The following is a 23,934-nucleotide window of genomic DNA, read 5'->3' as shown; positions in this document are numbered from 1 at the left end:
GTGTCCTTTATCCGAGCCCCCTCCGCTGTATAAGCGTCTCAAAGCTAATGCCCATAACGCTGCCACCCACTGGTAGCAGCAGGCTGCTGGGCCTCGGTGGGGTCCTCGTGGCGGAGATTTACCACGCCCGCCGTTCTTCGGCAATGGTACGTGTTAACCTGGTGGCACCGGCTTGCTCCGACACCTTCCCCTCTGGTTCTGCTTTCCTCGGGGGGCCAACGGCAAGTCTAGGAGTGCCGCCTTCCTGACTCTTAACTGCTTGCCTCAGCGAGCACACATCACGTGCTCCAACCTGGCAGCGCTGAGACGGCCCCCGCTCAAAAAGAACAAGGGACCATTGGGCAGTTATGGAGCTGGGAGATGACTGTCATCTCTACTACCACATTTACAAACTTAAAACTATTTCTCAAAGCTATTTCTTTCACCTCTGGGAGATACCGGCCCTCCATCTCCTTTCTTTCATCAGGAGCTCACGGGATTAAATCAACCCAGGTAGGCACTCGAGCCCACTGCTGAGGTTGCTGGGAATGATGTCAGCAACGGGCTTCTGCACTACTGCCACTGGAACGGGACAGATGGCACACATTTTGCTCCTTTGAAACAGCTCCAAGGAACAAGTTATTCTTTTGACACTTGTATAGTTCGAATCAGTTTCCAGGGTCACTTATGGTTCCCATTTAGCTAAGAAATGTGCCCATTATCTCTACCTTGGCTACCACGAAGTCTGTCTCTACACCATCTCCTGTCTCAGAATCCACTGGTGGTAACAGGACTGTGTGGAAATGCACGTGCCTTTGGCATAGATGACTTGCTGCTTTAGGGGAGACAGCAGGGATGGTTGGGGGCTGGAGATGAGGAGGCTCTCCTGAGCTTTTGTGGAATGCAACGTGCATCAACTGAGAACACTTATATTCGGTTTAGAGTGTTAGCTTGTGAGGCTTACACACCATGACATCACAGAGGTTATAGGAAAGGAGTAAGGGAAGGGAAGCCTGAAGTAGCTGCTGCTGGTGGGTGAGGGTCTGCTCAGGGCAAAGCCAGGGGTCCTAGGTCTTCTTGAGATATGCATTTTGATTTTTACCTTCAAGGAGAAACATTTTAAAATCACCAAATAGCATATCTATAAGTTGATGACTGTATCTGGTATGAACTTTATTATCAATTCATGGGGATTTGTTTGGGGTTATGTAGCTGACTGATCCGACAAGAAAGGAGAGGGGATGATAGAAATGAGACTGGCCTTCCCAGGTGGCACTGTCCATCCCAGTGCGGCTCCCAGCAATGCCGGGTCAGGTGCAGGTGCCCACCAGGCAGTGTTCAGGGAAGTGTGCTCAGCTCCGAGAAAGCAACGCTTCTGGCAGAATGTCAGCACGCTCAGGCTTTAATTTGTATTAAATGGAAAGTAACCTACTCACCTCATCTTAGTATATGTGCCAAAAAAAAAAAAAGGGGGGGGGGAGGGGGTGGAGGAAGAAGCAATAAAAGATAAATAAGATTGTCTTTAAACAAAACAAGATCGGCTCCAGATGCACAGAACACGTGGTGAATGCCAGTAAGGAGCTGGGGGAATTGTGAAGATCTTGGAGCTCACAAGATTTGTTTTGCACAACCTCTAGTCCTTTACCTGCATTTGGCATAGCAAATCAAGGAAAGGGAGCGTTTAACAGATTCCTGGAACATTCCAGCTAACGTAGGCCTTTCCACATTCAAGAGCACTGTGTGTCTGGTCTCTTGTTTGCACTCTTTAAGAATGGCTGTGCCTAAGAGTTTTTAAGACAATGTTTCTTTGACGGAGTATATGGTATTATTTGGTACCCACCAAGAAGATGCACCAAGAAAATGTAGAGATTCTGCTATACTTTATTCCATATCATGTTACAAGAAAACAACAGTGACAGCTGACAAACCATTACGTCTTTCATAATACAGACAAATTACAATTGGTAACAAATATGCAACATGTATTATTCCATTCTCCTTACTATGTGTCATTTTGAAGTATAATAGTTTTTTGAATGATGCTAGCTCATTTCTTAGGTACCAACCCCCTGTTAGAAAGTACACATCTCAGTGTATCATACAAAAAAAAAAAAAAAAAAGATAAAAGAAAACTCCTTAAAATCCACTCCCAACTAGAGAATGTAGATTTTGTATGTGCCTCTAAAATATGCTGCTGTAGGAAGGGAATGAGAATAGGAGATTGCTTATTTTATTTGAATTTTGTTTGGTTTGGTTTTGGATGTATGAGAAAATTACAAGGCAGTAACATATATGGTTTCCTCTGCCTACAAGCTGGTAAGGGAGATGGAAGTTATATGCAATAATGCACCATATTCCTATGCATAGGGGGCAGGCAATAATCTACCCCAGTATGTACAGTCTAAACGTCCTCTTATATAACAAAGATTACAAAACCAGTAATATTCACAGATGATTATTTTGTATAGACGCATTACCTAGGGTATTGATTACACTGGCTATCATGTACACACTGAGGAAAGGATACCAAGAGACTTTGCCTTCTCTGCAAGCCTGGAGGCTCCTCTGGAAACTCTTGTCGTCGCTCTTGGGAGGTAGAGAGGGCTTCTCATCCTTGTGTCAGTGGATGGGCAGCCACCCCTGCCTTACGCCCCTGTTTTTTTGTTTTTTGTTTTCTGAGCACTGCAAACATTTTTATCATGTCCTATGTATCTTGTATTTTTAAGTCAACCAAACTCTTCCTTTAAGAAAATGGAAATGAAGTCCCAAGTTTCTTTTCAGAATACTGTGTGCTCAGTGACGTCACACGGATACAGCTACCATGCGAATATGTTCTAACGATACCAGCTGTTTGAATTCACGCTACTCCTTCATATAAAAATAATCTCACAAAACATTCCAGTGCTTTCTCAATAGAATGGTAAATCTGCTCATGCACAGTCTGTAGTGGTTTTCATGGCTGTCCTCAGCGAGAGGAAGGAAGAAAAAAGGAGAAGGTGGTTGCAAATGGGAGAGGAAACAGAGACCAAGTAAACGCTGGATGGCCTGGACCAATGGCAAGCACTGGGAACCGAAAACCTCCTAAATGAGACCCTTCTGAGACATATGTCTCTGTAATAAAACAGATTTCCCCCACTGAGAAGTATTATGTTTCATTTCCCAAGAGAAGCTGCCAGTGACAGGGGCATGTATCTCTGAATAACTCTAACATTTCTAATTGAAGTCTTTAAACATTAAATATTTTCAAATTTTCAAGTTAGAAAGCTTATTACATAACAAGACTTAATCATCAGTTGCCCTTGGTTTAAACTTCATTAAGGACAAAAGTTATGCCTCTCCCCCAAATGAATAATTCAAAACAAATCACAGGAAAGGCCTGTTTTTTGATTGCATGTAAAGTTTTCTCTCCACATTTACTTTAAGAAATCCTAATGTAAATACACGTTAAATCAAAATACCTCTAAAGACTGCCAAAGAGTTGGAATGTATGAAAGAAGAATGGGAAGGATTTCTAGGTAGCAAACAGTAAACATTCTGGCTTTTGGATAACTTTTCCTCTCTTTAAAATCAATCAGTAAATAATTCCTCGCTTAGCACTTGGACGCTTACAATGAATACTACTTTGGACAAGATGGATTGTGACCTGACCTCTATACTCACACCCCACTCCAGGGAACGTACCGTTTTAATGTTTAGAAATTCTGGGTCCAATTTCCTAGGTGTACTGGGTGACTACAGAAAAGTGTTTCCTTCACCTGACCCTCAGGGAAACTGGCTCATAATTCCTACTCTTGATCCTAAAAAGTGCGACACGTTTCAAGTCCTCAGTCTCTCCTCCTCTCTAATAGGAAATGTAGAACAATGCAGACGAAGGTATTTCCGTAAGAACTGGTGTCCTGAGGAGCTAGGTTTCCTGTTGGAGATGAAGTTTCCTAGCTGCCCCGTTGGCTTCAGTGTTATTTGGGGTCTGCAGTGGAGGCCTGCCCCCCGGGAACAGATGCGCCCCAGGCAGCTCTCCCTCCGGCTCAAAGCATGCGCACGCCCAAGCCACTGTCCCCTCCCTGTCACAAACTCGCCTTCATCCTCCAAGGTCTCTCAACTTCTTAAACAAGGGAAGCCGGGCCTTTCTTTTTTCCCTTTTTCCGTCTTTAAAGCAAGACTCCTGCCTTGTTTCTAAAACCTACATCCGAACAGTTATTCCTGGAGACTGCTTAAAGTTATTTAGAGTACCCAATGATGCCTTGCAATTAGCCTGGAATGTTTAAAAAAAAAGTGTAGTTCAAAGGTGCTTTGGTGTAAATGAGCAAATTTCAAACTCTGGATAACTCTGTAATTTGCTTTTTAAATGCTGACTAGTAAAGACATAATTCAGGGCTCATCTAGCAGATACAATTCTTTTGCACCCATGCTTTAAACATTCTGTTTCTTACTCTTCACCATTTAGAAAACACTCACAAAGCATAACAAAGTGGATGGAAAAAAATAAGATGTTGACAAGACCCAGAAAAAATGTAAAAAGCGACCTCAATTTCTAGAGGTTTAAAAGTAAGTGATTTATCCCTGTCTTTGTTCTTAATGCTTCATATTTAGTTCTTCATTTCCAACCTGCTCGGAGAACAGTCATGCCACGTGGCTTGAAAATGCTAAGCAGATTCCAATATCCTATATAAGTGTGCAGTTATTTCCAAAAAAACCCCCACATTTGCAAATGTCCTCAAAAGGGAAGAGACAAGTGGGGGGCCCGTGGCAAGGGACCAAGTTGTCAAGTCAGTCAGAGAACATGGGTTTGTTTTAGCTATAATTTTCCTTCCTGGTGGTTGCAAAATGTGCACTGCTCTCAAAGAAAACACACATTGTTTTATGCCACTATGTGGCTTTCAAGTACAGACATTACTGAAGAAGTGTGAACACCGAGTGTGTTGTCTTAATGTATTTAAGACATGGCTGGTGAAAGCATAAAAACCTTTACAAAGACGCCGTGATGCAGAGGGAAATCAAACAAAATCAAACACAAAAGACTGAAAAGAATACATGCCATGTATCAGTAAGCAAAACTTAATCTTCACATAGTTCTTGGAAATCACAAGGTATCCAAATGCGTGCAAGGTTTTAAATAAATTGCAGAGAAAACAGGGTCTTGCCAGCTTCAATTTTCTTGTAAGTGAAATCCACCACAGGGAGTGAAAGGAAACTGATCCATGATTCCCTTCTGTTATTGGCCACTTCATTAATGTTTTTTCTTCCCAGAATGATGACAACTTAATCCTGGAAGGAGGAAAAGAGAAAATTGTTATATGTTAAAAATAAAACCAAAAATCTTACATCATTCATTTTCCCTAAATTACATGAGACATCAAAATTGGTCAGGCCTAAGTGAGCCTATCCACTTTCCACAGCTACCTCGAGCACAGGTAGCAGAGGCAGGGCAGTCTCCTTAACCAAAACAGTCCTTATAATATGATAAACAAATGTTCTGACTGCATTTTTTTCTGTTAAAATAACAACTCCATGAATTTAAATGATCTAACCTCCTCTTGGATTATTTAGAGAAAAAGAAATTCAGCAAATTTCCTTCCCCAAATCATTAGCACTAATACTGGTCTTAATTAAGTGCCTGCAGCATCATACAGACCATTAAAAGGACATATCGTGTTCATTTTTATGAACATGAAATAGAAAAACGGATCACATACATGTTTTGAAACAAAATCCAGCTGCATAAAATTCCACGGTGCTGATGTATCAGACCTAGTTTCAGCAGGATAAACACTGGCCCGCATGACATGAGCAGCCAAGCCTCTTCCCAACATCCTGCCTACAACTGTGCGTTTCCAAGGATGCCTGCTTAAACTCGGTAACTACTTCCACGTGAACGGTTCAAAAAGAAAGAAGTAATGTTCACTCTGCTTCTCTCTCCGTTCCTTTTTTGGCCTTTAAGTATTTTCACTGAGTTTCTAGGATGGGAAAAGAATGTCTTGCCAGGAAGGGTGAAAAGAAACACTGCCAGGGTCAAGTCACACAGCCCAGATATTCGATCCATCAGCTCCAGTGAATCCCAGAACCAACTCATTATCTCAGTTTAGAAGCTCCAGGTCACTGAGGCCTGGTCAGGCCTGCTTGTCCCTTTCCACAGTGGCACACAGTCATCTTCCTGGGCAGACAGGGAACCGTGGCCTTTTGTTGAGACTTCACAGTGCAATCACCCTACTGCTGCCCTTGCAGGCTGTACAACCATGTCACCCCTGCATGGCACTACCTTGACCAAAGGAGCAAAAAGTTCCAATCTTATGGTTAAGAACCATTAAAATAGCATCCTCTCCACCCTCTACTCATTTCCCCCACTTACTATGATGATTTTTGGAAAGTTATCCTTCCACCCTTTTTTAAAAAATTGAGGTGAAATTCATATAACACAAAATTAACCATTTTAAAGCATATAATTAACTGGCATTTAGTGCAGTCACAAAGTTGTGCAACCCTCACTTCTATCTAATTACAAAACATCTCTGCCATTCCCAAAGGAGACCTTATATCCTTTACTTATATATCTTATATCCTTCATTTCCATTCTTCCCTTGCCCCAGCCCCTTGGAACAATGAATCTGCTTTCTGTCTCTTTGTATTTACCCATGCTGGATATTTCATATCAATGGAATCATAAAATATGCTGTGTCTGGCTTCTTTCAATTACCATAATGTTTCTAAAGTTCACCCATGTTGTAGCTTGTACCAGTACTCCATTCTTTTTTATGGCTGAATAATATTCCAGTGTACAAATATATCACATTTTGTTTATCCATTCGTGAGTCGATGCATATTTGGGTTACTTTGACCTTTTGGCTATTGCGAATAGTGAATAGTGCTGATACAAACATTCATGTACAAACATTTGCTTGAGTACCTGTTTTCAATTCTTTTGGGTAACACTTGGTAGTGGAATTGCTGGGTCATAGGGTGATTCTGTTTAACTTTTTGAGGAACTGGCAAACCATTTTCCACAGTGGCTGCACCATTTTATCATCCCACCAGCAATATATAAATGTTCTAATTTCTTTACATCTTTGCAGACTTTTGTTATTTTCTGTTTTTTGTTCATTTGTTTTTGTTTTTTCCTAATTGTAGATATCCTAGTGGGTGGGAACTGGTATCTCACTGTGATTTCTGACTTGCATTCCCTTAATGATTCGTGATGTCTGAGCACCTTTTCATGTGCTTGTTGGCCATTTGTATATTTTATTTGAAGAAACATCCATCCAAGTCCTTTGTCCATTTTTAAAATGGGTTGTTTGTTGCTGAGTTGTAGGAATTTTTAAAAATATATTTTGGATATTAACCCCTTGATGTGCAAATATTTACTGTGGGCTGCCTTTTCACTGTGTTAATAGTGTCCTTTGATGCACAAACATTTTAATTGTAATGACGTCCAATTTATCCATGTTTTTCTTTTGTTGCTTGTGGTTTTTGTGTCATATCTAAAAATCCTTTGCCAAATCTAAGGTTATGAAGATTTGTCCCTATTGTTTTCTTCTAAGAGATGCCAGCTCTTCCAGGAAGCTTGCCTACCCTGGCCAAACAGGAGGCTGGGTTTGTCCTGACATCTGCTTGCCTAGACACGGAGTTCCTACAGCCACACCCAAGTGAGGCAGTCACTGCCTGGCTCTCCTCCACCCACCACTTTAATCAGTAGAACGCAGACCTGGCACCCAAGCTGACCTTCTGAACTAGAGACTTCATGTAGTCCCTGTGGTGCAGGGGCATTTCCTGTGAGGGAGCATGAGGGTGGCAGGTGGCAACATTATATTCTTGATTAAGCTTGGTGCTTGTTGGCCATTGTGTCCCTAGAGCACAGCCCTTGCTTTGGGACTCAGTAAACAGTTGTGGAATGAACAGAAAGGGGAAAGGTAGAATCTGAGAACTCGGGAGTGGGATGTGGTCTTAGACGTTACAACCTCCTGGCATAGTGACTGAGGGCAAATGCTGCGCCTGTGCTCCTGCTGAAAGAGCGCGGTGCTGGGTACAGAGCTGGCCATCCACAGATACACTATAGGCAGAGAAAGATGGGTAGGGTTAACATCTTCCTGTAGGCCAAACATTTTTTTTTTAAACTCCATGACATTCTATTTGAAAGAAATGATTTGATTTTCAGTATACCCGATTTTATGTAACCCTATGTTGTCACAATCATCCGTCCATAGCATATTACAATCCTCTTGGGTTGATTTAAGATTTTCTTTTAGTCATTGATGATGTTTGTCCTTGCCTTTGCCCTGATTCTTTGGGTGTAACCTCTAGGAGAATCATGTGTACCTAACCCAGGGCATAAGCAGAGTTGGATAATAAGGGATAACACAAAATAATAGTTACTGGATAATAAATGGTGAACACAGTAATTATGAGAAGTCTATTACTTAGGTTCAGGCTCAAACATTTAATGAAAGGAGCCAATAATACGAAAAGAAGGGAGGTGCCAATGAGAGCTAGACTGTTTCCCATCTCTGTGGGCAGTTGAGCCCAAACTGTGCCAACTACCCTGCCTGATACTGTTCACTAAGCGGCGGGGGATGTCCTTTCTTCCTGCTTGGGCGGCATCAGCATCCATTTCAGTTTTCAAGGACTGCATATAAGTTAGGTCAGTTTACTGATAGGAGAATTCTTTAAAATCTAAATGTAATCATGCATTTGACAGGTGGGGATATAGGTGGACGGAGAGAGGGCCCACGACATTCATAGGGAAGCAAAGTATAATAGCAAAATCCTTCCTTTACATTTAATTGATTATTAAAATACACTGCACACACAATACAAATGAAACTGAATATAAATTATAAGCTCAGCCATGTGCACATCAACTCCTAGGTATATAAACCACAGATTAACGGATGCCATCTGTATCTTGCTTTCTGCTTTTACAATGGTCTTTCTCTAGAAATGAATGTTTTAAAGAAGAAATTGGATTTTATTGATAAAATCCTTATTCAGAAGTATCTAAAAAAAAAAAAGTATCTACATAGAGCTTCTCAGCTATAAATATTAATTAATTGGATCGCTGGTACCCATAATGCAACTTTGTTCTGACCCATGTGCCCTATGAACTAGATATTTTTTGGATTCAATTTTCTTAAAACCAACTGTCAGCATCATGTGATGGAGGAGATGAAAAATGAAAATGAGCAGCCCCGCTGTGCAGGTGGGTGACCTGTGGGAGAGAGTCTGCCTGGTAGGATTTTTACACGAACCATCAGACACAGACCAATTGATTAGATCATCTCATACCCGCCACCAACTAGGCTCAAGAGACTAATTAGAGAGAGTACTGCCTGCGCAGGCACCCCATTGACACCTAATTTGCTCAGCCAAAGCCTTTGGGGAAAATGTATTATCTCTGCAGCTGCACTTCATGCATTTCTGATTTGAGGCATAAGCAAGGAGTGCTTCATCACTCTTTTGAGCAAACTGAATGTAGAAGCCCTTAAGTGCTAAATGCAAGCAAACAGACCCAAATTAAAAACGGGCCAGGCTCTTTCTAATTCCCTCTGTGCTCCCCGTTAAATCTCTATGTGTACACATACACACACCCCCCCCCCCCCCACGCACGCACGCACACAGTTTACATGCTGTCGGGACAACACAGCCCAGTACCCCAGCTCAGGGTGCTTCCATGTGATCAGATGGTCTCTCTGTTGCTGGCCTATTTAAGCACTGTAAGGTTTTATGTTTGTTTTATTTTTTAACGCTGCTGCACTGCCCTTCCACAAAGTATTCTTTTTTCTACAGGAAGACTCTGCCCCCCGCCCTCCCCTCTAAGCGTCACTGGAGAGAAGTGATTATTTTGGTTCCAAATTAAAACAACTGTAGGTTTTCCTTTCATCGCCTAAACTGTGAACAGGATAGTCACCACGATGTATGTGAAGCTGTAGGGTAGTCTGCTCATTTCTATTTGAGGGGCTTCTTTGTAAAGATGCCTAACAGAAAGGGAGGAAATTTGATGGAAAGAAAGCTACCTCGCAGTAGCAAAGACAGTATAGAATTATAAAATAGTTAATCTCTCTTCAAGAAAAAAAATGTATATTATTTGACCACATTTAGCTTTTATCTGTTTCTAACCTAGAAGAAAACTAATTCCATTATTTCCTTCTTTTCAAATGTAGAATCCAAAAGGCCAGTATATAAGGAGGAATTTAAAGATAGGTATATAATTAATCACATGCTTTAAAAAAAGGAAATAAAAATGAAAAATCCAGACAATATGGAAAATTGTACAATTCTACATTGTAATTTTCATTTATCTTATTCTTAAGAATTCAATGACTATTCGGGGGTGGATCATTTTAGCTGTCTACTTTTGAAACCAGCATTCATAATTGGCCTAAGCTGGGCATTCGGGTAGTCAGAAGATTCCAGTGGCCACTGGAGTGATTGTCTTTCTGAAAGTATATGGAGAGTGGTTGTGCGGTAGATGTTTGAAAATAGTTAAAAAATCAGGGCCTTAACACACATAACTGTCTACAGAATTTATTCTGATTTAGTGAAAGACAAAGTCCAGAAAGCTTCTCTTCCCCAAGTACCATATTAATAAGATTTCATATAAAAAATATCCAGGAAAAATAAAAACCTACCAGACTGTGCTATTTTGAGTTTGATTCTGCTTAAAATACTAAACTAAGGCAACCAAATTAATCTTTCGTACCTAATTAATCTTCAAGCAGAGTTTGCTACTGTAGAAAATTAAGTCCACAAATAAGATTGCTAAACCCCAAGCACCTAGGCAACTACAAACCTCTCTGAAGTAAAAATATTATGTATATAGGAAGCAACCTAAATGCCCATCAACAAATGAATCGATATAGAAGATGTGGCATATATATACAATGGAATATTACTCAGCTATAAAAAGGGATGAGATGGAGCTATATGTAATGAGGTGGATAGAACTACAATCTGTCATACATAGTGAAGTAAGTCAGAAAGAGAAGGACAAATATTGTATGCTAACTCACATATACGGACTCTAAAAATGGTACTGATGAACTCAGTGACAAGAACAAGGATGCAGATACAGAGAATGGACTGGAGAACTCGAGGTATGGGAGGGGGCGGGGGGTGAAGGGGAAACTGAGACGAAGCGAGAGAGTAGCACAGACATATATATACTACCAACTGTAAAATAGTCAGTGGGAAGTTGTTGTATAACAAAGGGAGTCCAACTCGAGGATGGAAGATGCCTTAGAGGACTGGGGCAGGGAGGGTGGGGGGACTCGAGGTGGGGGGAGTCAAGGAAGGGAGGGAATACGGGGATATGTGTATAAAAACAGATGATTGAACCTGGTGTACCCCCCAAAAAAATAAAAATTAAAAAAAAAAATTAAAAAAAAATTATGTATATATACAAATATTCACATATCTGACCATATACTCATTTGTACATATACAACATATATACTCAAATTTTATAGTGTAGATTTTATGTGAATATTGGACTCAAAATGACATATTTTAAGCTTCATACTGACTTCCAAAAATCTGGGGACAGCTTTATATCTTCATTTTTTCATGAGTTTAATTATGCTATGATTTGGCTAGAAATATAGGTTTTCTTTCAGAACACCTGAAATCAGTGTTCTCCAGTTACTCTGACATTGCACTGAAGCTCCCTGGGGGGTGGAGAGAAACGGGATGAAACAGAAGGAAGCAGAAAAGTAGTCAAACCTACTTCTGTAACTTATTTCTGATTTATGATAATTATGCTTCTCCCCCCTAGAATAGAACACATCTTTGAGACCAGCAAGAGAATATTAATTAAAATGAATGTAAAAATAGTCGGGCTTTGTTTTAAGCCTAACAGAAGGTCTATCACTCAGAATAGCCCAAATCCTTTAAGTTGAAAGCTGTTTGGAAACATCCATATGGACGCACAATGCACTAATTGCAGCGACTTTGCACATTTTAAGCTTCTTGCCAAAGTGGTGATTATAATTAAAAATTTTTAAGCAAAGCTTTAAGTCTAACATTTCAAAACAAAGCATTTCTTGTACAAGGAGACCGACTTAACATATCATTTTAATAATCACCATTATCAACAAACATTTATTGAAATCCTCATTAAAGACCAGGCATTATATGATGTGTAATTAGCTGTGATTGAAAAGAATCCTCTATTTTAATGGTGTGACTGTTTATTAAATCAGATTTATGTAAATGTAGAACCCTGGTTGTATTTTAGACACATGTAGATTAAAGGATGGCAGTCCTGAGATATGTCCTATCTCAATAAAGGCCAAAAGTGTACAGGGAAAGTACTGATCTAGGTCTTCTATGAGCCACCAAGACATATTTTTATCTTTAAAAAAATCATATATATATAATCATTTATATATAATCATACATAACATATAAAATCATACTGATAATCATATACACACATATGCATACATACGTATAATCTAAGGTTTGAAACAGCTCATAGAAATAACTTTAAGGACAAAGTTAAGAATAGGAAAGCCTTCACTAAAGTGGCTTATTCTATTCAAGGATTTCATGTGTGAAGCTTTATTTGCTCAGCATACCTTTATAACTGACTGGTTCCCAAGTGGGTATAAGTTAATTAAATAGAATTCTGACCCCTTCACCTTCCTTATATATTACAGTCCTACTAAACTATATTTAAACAAACCAAAGTCATGTAACTCAGCAGTGTGTGCATTTTTTACAACTTGAAACACACACACACACATCTCATAAAACCACTTCTAAGTATTTAGCAGTCAGAGAAACACGAGGGTTCATGTCTGACTTTAATTAAAAGATCTGAGAGGAGATGTTACTTCATTTTGGGTGGATTTTTTTCTTTCAAATTAAAAGTTGTCTAGTTATTACTGTCCAAAGCATTGAAGCACAAGAAAATTTCATGCTAAGGATTTTGAATTCAATATATATGATCATCTACAATTTTAATCTGTCTCATGAACCATCTTATTCAGCAGAAATCTGCAAACTAAGATGTATTTCTGTAGTGGAAACTAGATCCATATGATTGGTAAATAGAGAACAGTGTCAGCATAAACCAGAAGTCGTGCTGGTTCACGTGAGAAAGTTCTTGCCAATGTTACAGTTTTGAGCCACTAAGTCACAGCTGTCATATGCAAGAGACATAAACACAGTTGCGTGCAAGTTGAAGGGGCCTGCAGTACTGTACAGGCTGCCTATTTACCTCACATATTTCATCTTGGCTTAGTTTGGCCACCTGCTCTGTCTCGGAATTGTTTATTGTATAGTTCTCCTGGATCTCTGTGCATTTTGCCCTTCGAGCCAAAATTCGGTAGCCTCAACCCTTCTACCAAACTTCCTTCACCTGTAAACTGTGCTAGTATTTTTTTGGAAGTGTTTTTACTGCTTTTGTGAGTGCCATGTGCTATAGACCGAATGTTTGTGTCCCCCCTCAAATTCGTATGTTGAACCCTAATCCCCAATGTGATGGTATTTTGAGGTGTAACCTTTGCGAGAAGATTAGTTCATAAGGGTGGAGCCCACGTGAATGGGATTAGTGGCCTTATGTAAGAGACCCCAGAGAGCTCTCTTGCCCCTTCCCTCATGTTGACGTAGCAAGAAGAGAAAAAGGGTCCTCACCAGACACTAGATCTGCTGGTGCCTTGATCTTGGATTTCCAAGCCTCAAGAACTGTGAGAAATAAATTTCTATCGTTTATAAGTCACCCCGTGTATGGTATTCTGTTACAGCAGCTCAAACACACTAAAATACTATGTTGAATACAGTTTGCATGGTCTGCCCCTCTCTTTCTTCCCGTAAACTGTACAATTTTTACTGCGGTAGTTTGCCAAACACAGGTAGGAACACATATATCAAATTACAGCAGAAACATCTGTTCTTATGGGGGCACAGTCTGATACTGTCACAAAGTGACACACTGTGGACACAACCACAGCACATCATTTCCACCAGGAAATGTCTGCTGACAGCGAGGAAGGTCCAACAAGGTCACGCTGAGGGATTCAGACACTGGACACCCGGCTAAGCTCCCCACCGAATCTCTCTCACGCTGCAGCTTCACAACATGCACAGTGCCAACGAACGACAAATCACCAAGGGCTGATTCACGGAAGTGAAGACTTTATCTACATGTAAAGTCATCTGATGTGCACTCCCCCTGAAATCATAGTAGGCTATTTTAAAGTCTTTTGATACTGATTATCCCATCATAGCAAGTTGCTACATTTCTCTCATACCCAAGAGGAGTTCTGAGAATATGGGATAGTTATGGAACATGTGCATCACATGAGAAATAAAGAGCAACCTTTTGCGCACATGTAGCATTGTTTCCTATCCAAAGTACACTTCTATTTACCCTCTCCTTTAAAGAATGAAATAGGGCCACTAACTTTAAGAGGATAACAGATTTTATAAACTGGGCTTTAAAAAAACTTCTGATCCTTCCAGCCGCTGGTTGAGTGTCTCCTGGCATACATCACACGTCGGAACCATGTTCCAAGCGTGGATATCCACGGCATTCACTGCAGGAGCCACAACCTTTACAGGAACTAGGAGGGCCAACTGTCCCCGTCTGGCAGGACTGAGGGGGTTTCCAGAATGCAGGACTTTGAATTTCAAAACTGGGGTAAACCAGAAGGAGTTGGTCACCCCTTACAGGAACAACAGGATTTATATGTTGCTATTTCCAAGTTGATTATAAAAATAGAGCCAGCCAGCTTGGCACTTTATTACATGAACTAAAATATGCTGACGTTCCAATCTCAAATTGCGAGTCACGAAGTAAGACAAAGGCTCCACATCAAGAATGGCAAAAGATTTGTTGAAAAGATGGTGGGAATTAGCTGACAGCCTCCTCGCCTCTCAACCCCTCAAAGAATCTGTCACTTATTTCACTGAATCTGTGTTTTAGGCTTTCCTCTGTAAGTGTTTTATTGACACCATGGTGGATCACATTCTCTTCTAACGAGCTTGCTGAATTCAAGACCATCAACTTGCGCCTCACTGCCGTTCTCAGTTGCACTTCTGATAAAATTCGTCTGTTTAAATTCACACATGCCTGTGTGGTGTGGCGCGGGGGAGATGGCTAAGGCCACCACGTTCACATGACAGGAGGCGCAAATAGCCCTCGAATCTCTGTGGCAAATGACACCCCACTCAATGAGCAGTGGCAGAGCCAAACTATCAGTTGGCTATTCAATTCGGGAAACCCTTACTGAGCATCTATTTTTTAAGGAAAGCACAGCGTTTAAGGGGGAAGAGGAGGCTATTACTAGGACTATTAAAGCAAGGTCCCCAGTGGTGTTCTGAAACTGGCTTGAACTGGCTTGTGAGAGCCCACTGTTAAAAATTTTCAGGAATTTTGCAAGCTGTTATTAAACACAGCCTCCCTTGAAACTGGCAACGGAAGGAGGTGTATTTACACCATGGGATACGGACAATGGACCAATCAGGGCTTTCCTGCTCTTTCTGGAGAGATGGCTGTTACATATTTACCAGCATACCACTGCTGTCCTTAGGAGCCTCAAGAGTTTGGAAGCGGACGACTGCCAGGACAACAACCACCTCTAGATCAAAATGGAAAATGGAAGTATTATCCTAGAGGTACCAATGCAGTGAGGAAGGACTGGGCTTTGAAAGATAAACGAAAGCTTAATGTGTAGAAAGGAGGAAGAAGGGCATTCTCAAATAGCCTAGGGCTCTTAGAAACAGTGAATGGCCAATGGGGCAGGCACAGATTTGGATGTCAGGAAACAGATGAAGTGGAAGCTGGCAAGGCAGGTGAAGGTGGTGGGGTGGAGGGCCTTATGTGCCCTGCTTAGGATTTTTGGGCTTCACTCTGTACACAGTGAGGAGGTCTTAGAGGCTTTTCAGCAGGGCAATCCCCAACCCCAGGGCAGCTGTGTGCTTTCCACACAGATGAAGTCTCAGCTGCCTCTGTGAAATCTATGGGTAAACAGTTGTTTTTTTCAGGATGACATCAAATCAGATAATGCAGCAGGTTCTTCAGATGTCTTGTGACTGCTCACAAAGCACCAGGTTTTGTAGCACTTAATGTGAAAAGGTCTTATTCTGCCTGTGAGAAATATCCAAAGTGTCCTGGACTAAGGAGGACATAGAAACTAAGCTTCTTCCCAAGGACCGCAATTTTCAAAACGTAGCCCATGGGGATAATTTGGACATTTTCACACACCAGAAAGATGCCTTAGGTCCTTGATAAACTGTTTGTTCACTTGAGTTTCTATATTTGTCTATGCATTTAAAAGGAAAAAAGGAAAAAGTATGCACTCTTAGTTTTCCTACTATGCTGTCCTTTATAAGTCAAACACGATTTACTGTTTTTGATTAGCACACAACCTCAGACAGACTTTCAAACTGTGGTGTTTAGAATTCTAAAATACTGTCAAATCTTTTAAAGAGCAACTGCAATAAATTAGAATACGTCCTCACGGCACGCTTGTCTCGATTCAGTGTGGTTGCCCGTCGTGGACTTGGAGTTTCAGCTCATTAAAAATGTGACGCCTGTAATGTCCGATGAATAAGACATTCACATCAACACAATTGGTTTCCTCCTGGTGTAAAACAATTGAAGTGCCAACAGCTCAGTGGTTTGGTGGCAGAGCAAAGAAGAGTGGTTGCTGGCCTGGGGTCAGTCTCTCACTTCCACTGGCAACAGAGTTGGAGAATGCAGTGACAGGAGCCAGCACACAACAGGCTCATGGGATTAAGGGATGCTTCATGCTTTTTTAATGTCCACTTGTGGCCGACTGAAACAAAGGCACTGAGTTAAGTGAATCGAGCCCTTATTATGAGAGACAATGCAACACCCTGTCGCCTTGCCCCAAACCAGAATCCCACCCACATTGCGGTGAGTCGGGAATTGACATCTTCTCTTCCACACCTGTGAGCGGAAGCACATCCCAGCAAGATCTGATTTCCTCTTCACACAGATGCTAAAGAACAAAGTCACGTCTTGTCTGGGTTATGCTGTTTGTTTTCCAGTCTGTTGGCATTAAAATTGCACCCTAAGCACCTATCATGTCTCATGATGCTCTGTTAAGTCCTTTTCAAAAGATCTGACTTTTGACCACTGGGGTCATTTGAAAGGAAAAAAAAAAAAAAAACCAACAGATCTAGTGACTTAATTGCTTCATTGTCATGGGAGAAAAATCAGCACAGTTTTATCTGAAACACAATAATTAACTATAATGTATATTGTATGAAATGTACAAGTAAGAAAACAAAACAGCCTCCAATAAGCTGTTTCGGGTTTGCTCCTTTGTAACTCCCCGATTCAGTGGCTCAGCATGAGCGATCACCCACAATAAGCCAGAGCCTGCAGTGCTGAAGCGGAAAAACTCTTTTGTTTTTTAATTAGTAACCTCCCAAGTTTTAGTGCTAGGGTTTATATGGTTCTCATGATCAATTATTAAGCATGTTGGTCCAAGCAGGATATATAACTACTCATGCCTGGATTAACATGGTAAAGTTAAATCTCATCTCGTTTAGTACTCTCTTATTAAGAAAAATTCTAACAGGTTGATTTTTAGAGACTGACGTATGCCTGGTAAATTGTAAAGAAGAACACAGCAACGCTGTCTTTCACTTGCTGGGGTGTAGTGTGTTAAGCCTGTCTACGTACTAGAGATGGGTAATTCAGATAAGATGCATCTGAAGCAGATAGGTAGAGGGAAATTACTAAGATTAATGGTGTGAAATCAAGCAAAGAAATATTTAGAGATACTAGAAAATAATTAACGGCAAGAAGAGCTTTGTGGGGACTTCCATGGTGGTGCAGTGGTTGAGAATCCGCCTGCCGATGCAGGGGACACAGGTTCGATCCCTGGGCCGGGAAGATCCCACATACCGTGAAGCAACTAAGCCCGTGTGCCACAACTACCGAGCCTGAGCTCTAGAGCTCACGAGCCGCAACTACTGAGCCCTTGCTCCACAACTACTGAAGCCTGTGCGCCTAGAGCCCATGCTCTGCAACAAGAGAAGCCACGGCAATGAGAAGCCCATGTGCCGCACCGAAGAGCAGCCCTGGCTCACCACAACTAGAGAAAGCCTGTGCGCAGCAACGAAGACCCAACGCAGCCAACAAACAAACAAACAAAACAACCTTGCCAACTTTTAGTATTCGATAAAATGAAAGTCTCTTTCTTCCAATTAAACATTAAAAAAAAAAAATAAGAGCTTTGTGTTAGAACAAGCGCCAAATAAAACTGTGAAAACTACCAAATCTGGGGAAAATGTGCAATCACGGTCACTGTTCGGAGGGCTGTCTTGCTTTAATAAGCACACAGATACATCACAGTAATTCCTCTTGGCCATAAATTCTTTGTACTTGAAATCTGGACATTTGTAGATTTACTTCTATGTGTTAAACAATTACTTCCAAACTGAATCAATAAATATCAGTTATAAAATCAACTTCCATTCACTTCCTTCAACCCTTATTCTGTCTTATGTGTCACATATACAGTTGTATGTACTCTAAATGTTATGATCATATATTTTCCCACCATTTTATTAAACTTTTCAAACATATAGAAAAAACAAAAGAATTATACAATGAACATTCATATACCCATTATAAAAATCCTACAATTAACATTCTGAAGTGTTTGCTGTGTAACATATCCATTCATCTGCCTATGCTTTTATCCATCCATTAATCTGTCTTATTGTTTTGATGCATTTCAAAGTAGCTTACAGATATCAGTATACTTCACCCTTAAATGTGCATATCATTAATTAGAGCCCAATATATACTTATGGTTTTTAGGTAAATTTTACTCACAGTAAAATGCACACATTTTGAGTACATTATTTTGTTAGTTTTTAATGCTATTGCACAGGAACTGTTGCAGAGCTATGTAATGGAGAGATCAGTTTTAATTCAGAACCTGAGAATATGGTTTTTCTTACTAAAAAAATTGCTTTCATATCATCCCTCTTTTTCTACTCTCACCAACTCCTCAGTGGGCAAAACACGTCAATACAACTGCCAACAAGAGAACAGGCACAAAGCATTCAGACTGCGGTCATTCTCAACCTTTCTGACTCACTGCCAAACTTGAGAATCAGATGAACAAGAAATTCTCTCCAGAAAACTCCATCCGCGTATACAACTACATGCAGGTTTTTTCATACAGTTTCAGTTGGCTGACAGACCTTCTGAATTCCATTTATAGACCCAAGGACCGCAGGTCAGGAACCTCAGGACTGGAGAGTGAGAATGCTGGAGCATCAGGCGGCATCCCCATCATCTAGCCACCATTCTAGAGCATACTGCAGAGGAAATGACCTTCCCTGAAAGTTAAGTCCTTGAAGGTAACTTTTTGAACAAGGGGCACGGACTACAGACACTCTTGTTAAGCGCAGGTAGAGGCGTATGTGATTGCTTACATCCTCCCTAGATGATGAAAATACAACCAACCAAAACAAAAATAAACATGTCACCTAATCCGTGCATCGTTTCACCAAGAAAGGCAGCACCTAGTCCATTCTATTTGATGAAGGCAAGTGCCAACAGGAGAAGCACAAATGGGTGCTGTGGGCCCCTGAGTAGGGATGTAAAGTGATGATCCTCAGAGTATGAGGGCTTCTCACAGCTTTGCCAATGATGCTGAACTCTTATCTTCCCTATTAAGGTAAAACACAACATCAGCCAAGATTTTGCAATTGTTCTTAACATGGCTACCCATGTTTTCCCCCTCGGAAAGGGTCACGGACAAACTCATCTGAGCATCCGGGGAGGATTTATTGTGCCTCTGGTCTCCGCAGCAATCTTCAAGGCAGGCCTTTTTATTTCATCGTAGGGATGAGAAAGCTGAAGCTCAGAAATACGTGCTGGAAAAGTACATCCCACTCCTACTCTCTGGACAAACCTTTGTCTCTCTTGTCAATAACAGTGTTTCTTCTTAACATCAGAAAACAAACTCACGGTCTCTCATATGTGCACTTCACAGACTGATCTGGCGTCTATGGTCTTACTTTGGTTCTGTCATTTGAGTTGCAGCACCCCAAGACTTGGCCTGGAAGCTTGGCATCCTGATGATTCTTGCTCACTTTCATCTCCCTGGTCAAACCTTATCTACACTTGTATGCTGTTCATAGCAGGCACATGAGTAACTTGTGCCATCCCTGCTAGGGGACAGCCACCTCTGGCAGCACGGTGTCTGTGACCTGTAGCACCGAGACCCCAAGGACTGCAAATCTTTAGGTGCCAGTTAGGAAGGGAAAAGGAAAATGTGGAGCCAGGGATGAATCATGATTCCTTGGTTTCATTCCAAATCAGCACATGGTTGCCATAGCAACCACACTTAACTGTCCCTCTACCTTGCTCCTCCCACTGATCTGCTTGCCGGTTTGGGTGATCAAGGGAACATGCAGAGAATTGCTTCAGTTCTTTGATCCACATAATTTTACTTTTATACAACTTAATTTTATAATATTTCTTCCTTTGAGCATAAAATAAAGACTAAGAGTTCAAAAACAAAATACACATAGTTTTTTGACCAGTTTTCCACTGATTAAATGCAACAAGACCATTCCCTGTTTCCTTTCCTTGAAGCTTCACATTTCCTCTTCCCTCATAACCCTCAGCACACACACACATGCAAACACACACCCACACTGTTCAATGCTCGGTGGTGATATTTTTGAAGGAATATTCTGATCAGAAAAATTCTAAACTTATAGATATGGGATTCTAAGTCTCTTGTAGATTTGTAACCCTTCTACAATTAAGCCAAAGTAGAGGAATTTTAGGAAAAACTGGAATTGGAATAATGAAATTAAACTTTTTTCCATTTATGTCGACATGCCTTCCTTATAAATAATAAGGGAGGCATACTTCCTTTACTTTAAAGCACCAAGAAAATAGGATGTTCTTTAGAGGTTCTGGGGGGATAGAAAGAAAATCTTGCTGTGACTGTTTTAGTGGCTTGTGAAGCTTGGTGGCCACGGTGTTGCCACCCCTGGATTGGGTAGTGATCTTCCAAGAGAAAGAGCCCCAGGAACTGTGCAAAGGCCAAAACAAGAACACAACACTGACAGTGAGACCAGACAGCAGAGGTGATACCAGGAACTGACCGCGAAGATAAAGTGACGTGGCTTTGAGGTCTTCTGTGTGAGGCAGGCATCCTATACCTGATGACATATGGAGGGGCCTGAGAAAGAGTTCACCTGGGCTGCAGTCCGCAACCCTCTTCAGATGTAGAAGCGTGGGGCTCAATCTGTAGTCACACTGGAGACCCAGCTTGTTTTACTTTGACGCCATCCCTTCCCTCACTTTCTTTTCTTAATTAATTCCTCACCCTATGTTCCTTTCCACCATGCCTGACTCCCAACACAAGGCTACCATTTTTGTCCCCAGACTTGTTTTCCTTCCTTGGAAATCTTTCTTGAATATCTCTGGGATCAAAGAGAATAACAAGGAATGACTTTTCACGCTTCTCTTGAAACGCTTTACATTTTCCTTCGCTGATGTTTGCCGACGTTTCTGTGGTGGTCATCATTAGTGCTCGTCACGAATTGCCAGCTCTCTGTCTTCTAGATCCTGGGTGGAATGCCCTCCTCACCTCCCTTGGAAGTTAGGCATGGCCATTCCACCTGCTCTGACCAATGAGAGATACACATCCATGTGGCTGTCTGATGGGCCAGTATTCCTCTTGCCACGCCTCTTCCGCCTGCCAAAGTGGCTGACGAAGCCTGTATGGAGATGCAGCGTCTGTTATCCTGCATCCCTGAGCAGTGCCCCTCATCACTCATGGACATACAGTGTCAACAAGAAATAAATGTTTGTCATATTAAGCCACAGCAAAACTCAGCCCATCCTGAATGATACAATGCCTATCATGTCTAGTTTGGATTACAGGTCCTTGGCCAAGAACTGCAACTTATCTACTCTTCAAAACAATCTTAGTGAGATAGTTGGTTTTGCCATTCCTTATTCCAATGAGGTAAATGAGGGGTGGAGAATACACATAATTTACTTAAGGACTCACAGCTCTTAAGTGGCACAGTTGGAACTGGTACCCAGGTTTTATTACTCCAAATCCCATACTCTTTCTACTGTATTGTAATGGTAATAACTCTTAAATGACGTGGCAGGAGAGAAGACTCAATTTTGAAAAGCAACAGAACAGAATGGATAAGGTAAAGAGAAAAATACCACAAGCCATACAAGAAAATCCATGCTTTTATATTAAAAAATGAATAGTAGTATGGGGTACATCTGTCAAGCTTTACAGTATTTTATTTTTGCTTGTGTTTCTTCCTGCCAACAATAGGAAAGTTGCCAGATATCTGGTGCAAAAATTGGAATTCTCATATGAATATCACTCTCGGGTTGGGTAATTTGAATTTCATATAATTTGAATCTGAGTAAAATTTAAGTAATAGTATCCTTTGAAATTATAAGCATGAAATATTATGTATATCAAAAAGGATCTGGAATGATACACACCAGCTATTAATAGGGACTACCTCTGAAAGGAGATCGAGATTTTCTGCAGGTTGGGAATTTTAAAGTTTTACTAGATATTCCTATGTGTTATTTGAATACTTTCCAATAAGAAGGTTTTATTATTGAAGTTTAATTATTGGAATAAATAACTTATTAATTATTTGTGTAATTGACATACAAACAACGTGATGAACAACTGCTGACCCCATAACTATGAGTGGGTGGGAAGGTTAATATTTGGCAACTGCAATGAAAAACTAAACCTGTTTGGCACTGTTTAAAGCCTTGCTGAATATCCTTATGTTTAAGAGAAAGTTGTTCAGAAAAGGAAGGAAGAAGTAAGGTACATTTCATGCTTCACATTGTATATCGAAATTGAATTATTTTGTGATTTTTTTTTGTAATAATATCTTTTCAATGCATTAATAATGAAGTGAAATGAGAAAGAGGAAAAGGAGAGCTATGATATCTACACAGAAAATAATCACGAATGTCAAATGTTGCTCAACCTCTTTAACTACAAACACATAAGACAAATAAATGTATGAAGAAAGAAAACCAAGTAAGTACACACTTTTAGGCACTAAACTTTGGTTATTACTAAATTAAAGATGAATCCTTCAAATTTAACATGCTTTAATTTTATCCTCTTATTTACAGAAAGGAAACAAGGTATGAATCTCTTATTTCTAAGTGGATCAACAGTTATACAACATATTGATAAATTGTTGTTCTACAGTCACATCTGATTTCAAGTACGATATAATGTTGACAATAAGGCAATGGAATTACCTTCCTCATCCAATGACTAGTTTTTATAATCCTATTCTATACTGAGCACTGAGACAAAAGATATGGGCTTGGTAATTTATCTAAAATTTTAACTGCAGATTTTGAAAGAAAATCTTATTTTAAACATAACAGCAGCACTTTTCTTATGATTATTTGTCCGCCACCATTTATATTATATATATCTAAGCCACCTATGTATCCATCTGCACACATACTACACCTTGGTCCTGAGCGTCCAGCTCTTAGCTGGTGAACTCAGAGTTCAAGGGAAGAAACTGACAACTGACTACAACCCTAGGGAATTCCACTATGGCTAAGGGCTCTGTTTTGTCTGGATAGTGGTTCCAGTCGCTTAGTGTAGGAGGGGATAAGCACTAGATTCTCTCTACTACTTTCCTCTCAATTCCATCGAGGGTTGATCAACACGTGCACTTTGTCACACTGTTTGTTCATCAGTAATTAAGGGTATCAATTAAATACATGAGGAATGTTTAAGTGATATTCCTAAAGATATTTATTTAACTACTGGAAATCAAATTACTTTAAAAAAAAAAAACTACAATGAATCACAAAGGAAGTCTCAGCATTCAGGTATCACTCAATAGATGCTGGTTCCCTTACTCTTCCTGATCTGAATATTACTACCATCCTCAACAAAGGAGGGTATCACTTCATAATAAAAAGGA

At 40.5% G+C, this 23,934-nt stretch overlaps 1 protein-coding gene across 1 annotated transcript in view; it reads right to left on the bottom strand.

Annotated features, from left to right (window-relative positions):
• Window positions 1–4,116: 4,116 nt before the first annotated feature.
• The window catches only part of CDK14 (cyclin dependent kinase 14), a 534,565-nt gene continuing 514,747 nt past the window's right edge, over window positions 4,117–23,934 (bottom strand). The window contains exon 15 of the mRNA XM_057732871.1: window positions 4,117–5,244. The gene's annotated coding sequence lies outside the window, so the exon portion shown is untranslated. The remainder of the gene's footprint in view (window positions 5,245–23,934) is intronic.

The sequence above is a fragment of the Hippopotamus amphibius genome, chromosome 4 (genome assembly GCF_030028045.1).
Source record: "Hippopotamus amphibius kiboko isolate mHipAmp2 chromosome 4, mHipAmp2.hap2, whole genome shotgun sequence".
In the NCBI taxonomy this organism is placed as follows: domain Eukaryota; kingdom Metazoa; phylum Chordata; class Mammalia; order Artiodactyla; family Hippopotamidae; genus Hippopotamus; species Hippopotamus amphibius.
The sequence above is the reverse complement of the archived record's forward strand: the minus strand, read 5'-3'. Positions and strand labels throughout refer to the sequence as shown.